Raw genomic sequence first — 6,000 nt, 5'->3', positions numbered from 1 at the left:
TAGAATGGTTTGAGAAAGCACTGAAGGAACTGAAGTAGGGACAAAATGAAGAGGGTGTTTTCTCCCCGTGTTTGCTACTAAGATACATCTTAACCACTCCATATCTGTGAGTCAATTTTTGACCTTTATGTAAACGACCTTACAGTTTTCTCTGTAAAATGTCATTATGTTGGAATTAGCCCATCTTCTCCCTTTGTCAACTTAGACCCTGGACACTCATCACCTGTGAATGATGAGCAGGGACCTTCTTCCTCAGATTTGTGCACGCTGGATCTTCTGAAGCAAAGGCTCGTCAAGAAGGAAAAGGAGCTTTCTCGTGCCTCGTTGCCACCACCTACTGAGAGAAATACCGTGGCTTGTTCAGCCAGACTCTCCCTGGAAGTTTGTGCTCTGTGAAAAGTAAGTGAATGGACCCCAAGAGTACACCAAAAAGCCTCTCAGAGCTGCGGCAAAGCACATTTTTCAGAAGTGGCACAAAGTTGGTTTTTTTCCCTTAGTAAGGATTTTATTTTTTATCGCATTGACATTTAGTTTATTAGAGCTAAGTTTATAAGACCAGTTCCTAAAGAGCTTTTACCTAAATCAGTTGCCATTTTAGATAGATAAGATGAGAAAATGCTGAAGAAATATGGCTTTTTCCCCTCAAAGCTCATTCAAAATAAAATCACATCAATTCTTTATCACCAGGAAGCAGCATATTTTACCTCAGACTTCCAGGGAAACAGGTATGCCCAGCAACAGGTTTAACCTGGGCTAAAAGCTGTATTTTCTTATCCAAATTGCTGGTTTATTTTCTCTTTCCTTGGTGTCTTTTTGAAAAATGGGAAAGAACATACTTTCATTTAGAGATTCAAGAATATAACTGAAAAATAATTAGTAAGACTTATGAATGGATATGGGAAAGAAAAAAGAAGATATATGTAAAAACTTTAAGTAGTATCCAATAAATGCCACTGGTTTCGTATCCAATAACTGTCATTAGAATAAAAGAACTAACTTTTGTGGACCTATACTATGCACCAGGCAAGTTGGATATGGTTTTTCCAATTTATGCTCACGCCATCCCAACAAGGGAGGTGTTATAGTCCTTAACTCACACCCAAAAGAAACTGAGTTACAAGGCATTCAAATAACTTACCAGTTTCACATAATGGTAACCAATAGAGCCAAGGCTTAAATTTAAGGGTGTCTTGTTGCAAACTCCTTGCCTCTTCTGTCTCATATTACACTGAAAACTAAAGAGGAGCAGAGCTCTGTGAAGGGGATGTAATTTGCAAGAATGAAGTCATTTATTTAGTCTAAGTCAATGAGGGAGATTTTAAATCTATTTGCCTTACTGTAATAATAATTAGCTGGATAGTGTTTAACTAGCCCTATCAATATCTTATACTTTGGTTCGCTCATTCCATGCCAGTCATATTCACCATGAAAAAGTATGATGAAGATCACTTAATAAAGAGGAGAAGAACAATTTCCACTTATTGAGTGCGGGCCATCACATTAGGAACTATATTCCTGATTATCTCTGTTGCAGAAATCAATAGTGCGGTTTGGAAAGAATTCAATGCTGCTACCTGGGGTAAAGGGACAGTGGCGTGGGGCTTGGGCAAGGGTAAGAATTAGGAAAATGAACACCACAAGAGAGGGTTGAGGTCAAGCATAACCTCCAAGAGATGTATGAAAAGATGAAAAAATGGTGTGAACAAGGTCAGGTGGAATTTAGCATGAAAAAAATCAAAATTGCAATACCAAAAATACCAAAAGCATAACCCATAAATGTGCACGTGGTAAGTCCTGAATTTACTCTGTGTCACACATCAAGCCAAAACTTCCCGTCTCCCAGCCAAGCAACCACTACAAGTCATTTATCTGCTGCAAATGAGATGCTGAAGGATAAAGAAGAGAGCAGAAAGAGATGTTGCCACAGCAGAGTCTGAGGTTCAACACTATGCAAAAACGTTGATGGTTGCTCGCTACATGCTGTGTTCTAGCGATAAAGAGAAGCAGTAGGAGGAAAATCACAGTAGGGAAAGAGACCTGGGAGTTGAAAGGAAACTTCCAGGGATCAAGCAAAATATATGTTTTCATGTTATTTGTGTTGCATGCTCCCACTTTAAGTCATAGATTTCTCGTACCCTGCATGCCAAAGGTACTCTGTAAATGTTGTTAACTTAGTCAACAAAAGGCATGGATGAGAGGGAGGAAAATGAGATTCATTTTAGAAGTAGGACAAAGAGGAGAATTTACTTTTGCATAGATAGGAACTTGGTTCAGGGCTCTTTACAATGGCCAAAAGGGAAAAAAAATTCATAAAGGGAGAAGGGTTGCCAATCACACAAATGTAAATGTTCAAAGATATATGAGATTTGAAGTGGAAGATATATGATCGTGTGTGTGATTTCCTCAGTGAGAGGAAATATCAGATTTATGAATATACTATGCTCCATCCCCATCCATAAGAGAAATTTGAAAAGGAAATATTATTTTGGGTCATGACTTATCTCCTGCATATAATAAGAATGGTTGAAGGAGACTTTCACTGCATAACCAAAAAGGGTAGACGGGAATCTGAGTGGGGAAAAAAACCAAAAAAGTGATATGTGGACACATTTCATTGCAAACAAAGCCAAGAATATAGGCACAAAGACTGTCTATTAATTCCTTGCTGCATGACATGAAAGGGCTTAATACACTCTTTCCAGGCCTCAGTGTTCTCATCTGCAGAATGAAATTATTAAATGAGGCATTAAAAAAAATCTTTTTAGATAAACACAGAGGCAGTCTGGAATGTACTTTAAAGAAAAGGAAATCGACCAGTCAGACTGACAAGATCTGTGCAAAAGAATTATTGCTGTGCTATATAAAGAAAAAGATTCTGTCTTTTTTAATAAGACTGGAGTAATGAGTGAAATTAATTCTTACAAAGGTTGGAAATGTGGCATATGTATATGGGGAGCAAGTTGCTGTTTTAATAGGGATGACTTAAATTGTGATACAAAAATGATAAAGGAGAGAGGCTATTTTCTGTCCTTTCAAGATGTCGAAGTTTAACTGAGCGTGTTTTAAAAAAAATGAAAACAAAAGTTTAAAGGCAAAATCTCTGGTCCAGGCTATTAATTGCAGAATTCCAATACCTATGATCCTCTTCTTCCTTAATAACTAAATCTCAATTGTATTCAGTTAACAAATAAAATACTACACTTCCCATCATTCCTTGTAGCAAGACAAGATTATACATGTAAGTCCTGGGCACTGAGCCAGCCCTGGCATTCTAGAGGTTAAGATTCGGCACTCTCACCACCGCAGCCCAGGTTCATTTTCCTGGTGAGGGAACCACACCACCCATTTGTCGGTTGTCATACTGTGGCAGTTGCATGTTGCTGTGATGCTGAAAGCTATGCCACTGGGAGTTCAAATACCAGCAGGGTCACTCATAATGGACAGGTTTCAGTGGAGTTTCCAAATTAAGATAGACTAGGAAGAAGGATCTGGCCACTGACTTCTAAAAAAATTGGCCATGTATACCCTATGAACAGCAGTGAAGCACTGTCCGATACAGCACCAGAAGGTGAGAAGATAGCACAAAAAGACCTGGCAGGGTTCTACTCTGCTGTACACAGGGTCGCTAGGAGTCAGAATCAACTCAATAGTGCTCACAGCAACTTAGCCAATGAGGTGTAAGCTTATGATTTTGCTATGATCTTCTGAGAAGGCTGCTTAAAGGGAACCAACTCATTCAAAGTAAATGGATACTCTTTTATCCTTCTCCATCTCTTCCTGCTACCACATAAGTGATGGCTGGAGCTACAGCAGCCACTTTAGACTATGAGTTGACCTCAAAGAAGGAAGCCTCATGCTAAAAATGGAGGAGCAGAAAGAAAATAGATTTGTCCCATAGTAACATACTGAGGCCGCCAGAGCAGGCTTAGATCATTTACCTTAAAATTTCTCTTTTACATGAGAGAGAAATAAACATCTGTATTGATTAAACCACTGCCATTTCCACTATTTCTTTTTCCAGTTATATGCATTCAAAACGTAATCCAACTGATCTAGTATATGGAAGTGAAGTTCTTCAAGTAACAGAAACTAAAACGTTTCACTGGAATGGAAGAAGAGCTGGGTAGGTGCATAATAATGACTCAACTAGTGAAAGTTGAAAACTTCAAGACCCTAATTATATACTGACAGAATATTTAGTCAAATCGTCAAGTACCATACATTGGAAGGCCAACCATATGCTGACAAAGACTATACATAGTGATAAAAGAAATAGTAAAATATGTGCAGAATGTTGGCATGGGTTGTCAGCAAAATCCTAAAAGAATGAGGAATTCAAGGTGGAACTGGTTGGCCAGTCTGACAGCTGAAATGGAAAGATCCGCATCTTGGCTAAGGGAGGCACTCTGCCTAAAACCTGCAATCTCAGCTGACTGAGAGTCTGGTAATTTGAAAACTTTCAGGTTTAAAAGGCCAACTGTTTATGCTCTAGATTGAAGCATTTAAAAGAAGTGTCTGCAAATGGCAGTCAGCAATAAATATGACTGGTGCCCCGCCACACAGAAGTTGTGAGAATGCTGGCAAAGATGCTGCACTATTTCAGATATCCTCAATGTAGCAGACAGCAAGCTGAGAATTTTTTGGATGGGCAGAGCACAGAGGTCTATAAATAAAAGACCAGAGTTCTCAAGCTTAAAAATTCTATTTATCCAAGATCTTTGGCCGTGTTTACTCACAGTTGGAAATGGCCAAAAAGCAACAATGCTGAAAACCTGCTATATTTTTTTGGGTAACTTACTGTCCAAAAATGGTCCATTGGATCCTGAACCCATGTTAACAGGAAGTGATTTGTTCTATATGTATGATCCTTAGGAAGGAGATGCTCCTGAATGTCTACCTCAGATGGGGCCACAGATTAATGGAAAAGGAAGACTATCCCAAAGTCAGGGAACCACAAAAGAAAATGGACAAGAGAGTTCTTGCTGAAGAGCAGAGCCCAAGGCTACCAGGACATACTAAACAGCTCACTCCACAGCCAGGCCAGGGAGCTGTCAGCATTTCTGCTCAGCAAGATTCGATGATCATTGTGCACCAAAGAGGTTATTCATGTCTTTATGCTAATAAAATTATCTAGTTAACTCAACTATGGGGAGCCAAATTAAGAACCAATGGAGGGGATTACACATCATCCAGAGAGATGAATGAGGAGCATGATGCAATGACTGCGGGGGAGACATCAGGGTGTGTCTGCTTGAAGAGGAAGAAGGGAGTGCACAGACATCGGGTTTCCAAAGGAGCAGACTACTTACAGCTGTAGTAGATTGCACACTTGTTTTCCATTCTCCACTCCCTCCTGTGCAGTGTAGCAGAGGAAACGGAGTATATGTGAGACTTGCTTTGGCCAGTGGGAAGTTAGAGGAGGTAATGTGAGCAGAGCCTTTAAACATGCTTGCATGGGCCTTGCGTGCTTCATTACAGGAAGAACAGGACCAGTAACCGTCAGTGCAAGGAGAATGAGGGATGTGGAGCAAACCCAAAGCCAATCCCGAAGGCTCAGCCCAAGGTTAGCCAACCCTCAGCCTAGAGCACAAATATCCCCTCTAATCAACAAGCACAGACTGAGCAAAATGAATTCTCGTGGTTTTTTTGTTGGTTTTTTTTTTTGAGGAAGATTAGCCCTGAGCTAACTACTGCCAGTCCTCCTCTTTTTTGCTGAGGAAGCCTGGCCCTGAGCTAACATCCATGCCCATCTTCCTCTACTTTCTATGTGGGATGCCTACCACAACATGGCGTGCCAAGAGATGCCGTGTCTGCACCCGGGATCCAAACTGGTGAACCCCAGGCCGCCCAGAAGCAGAACATGCGAACTTAACCGCTGTGCCACCGGGCCCCGAATTCTAGTTTTTGTACTCCAATGCATTTCAAACTGGTTGGTTATGTAGCATCATGTCCAATAAAGCAGCCAGACCTACCCTACAGCTCAAAATAGAAATTTTGGAG

At 40.4% G+C, this 6,000-nt stretch overlaps 1 long non-coding RNA gene across 1 annotated transcript in view; it reads left to right on the top strand.

Annotated features, from left to right (window-relative positions):
- Nucleotides 1-205: 205 nt before the first annotated feature.
- LOC139079097 (uncharacterized) overlaps nucleotides 206-6,000 on the top strand; it is a 44,637-nt gene continuing 38,842 nt past the window's right edge. Inside the window, exon 1 of the long non-coding RNA XR_011532403.1 lies at nucleotides 206-399. This is a non-coding gene — a long non-coding RNA (uncharacterized lncRNA). The remainder of the gene's footprint in view (nucleotides 400-6,000) is intronic.

Source organism: Equus przewalskii, chromosome 24, assembly GCF_037783145.1.
Source record: "Equus przewalskii isolate Varuska chromosome 24, EquPr2, whole genome shotgun sequence".
In the NCBI taxonomy this organism is placed as follows: Eukaryota; Metazoa; Chordata; class Mammalia; order Perissodactyla; family Equidae; genus Equus; species Equus przewalskii.
Note: the sequence above shows the minus strand (reverse complement) of the source record. Positions and strands in the feature narration are given on the sequence as shown.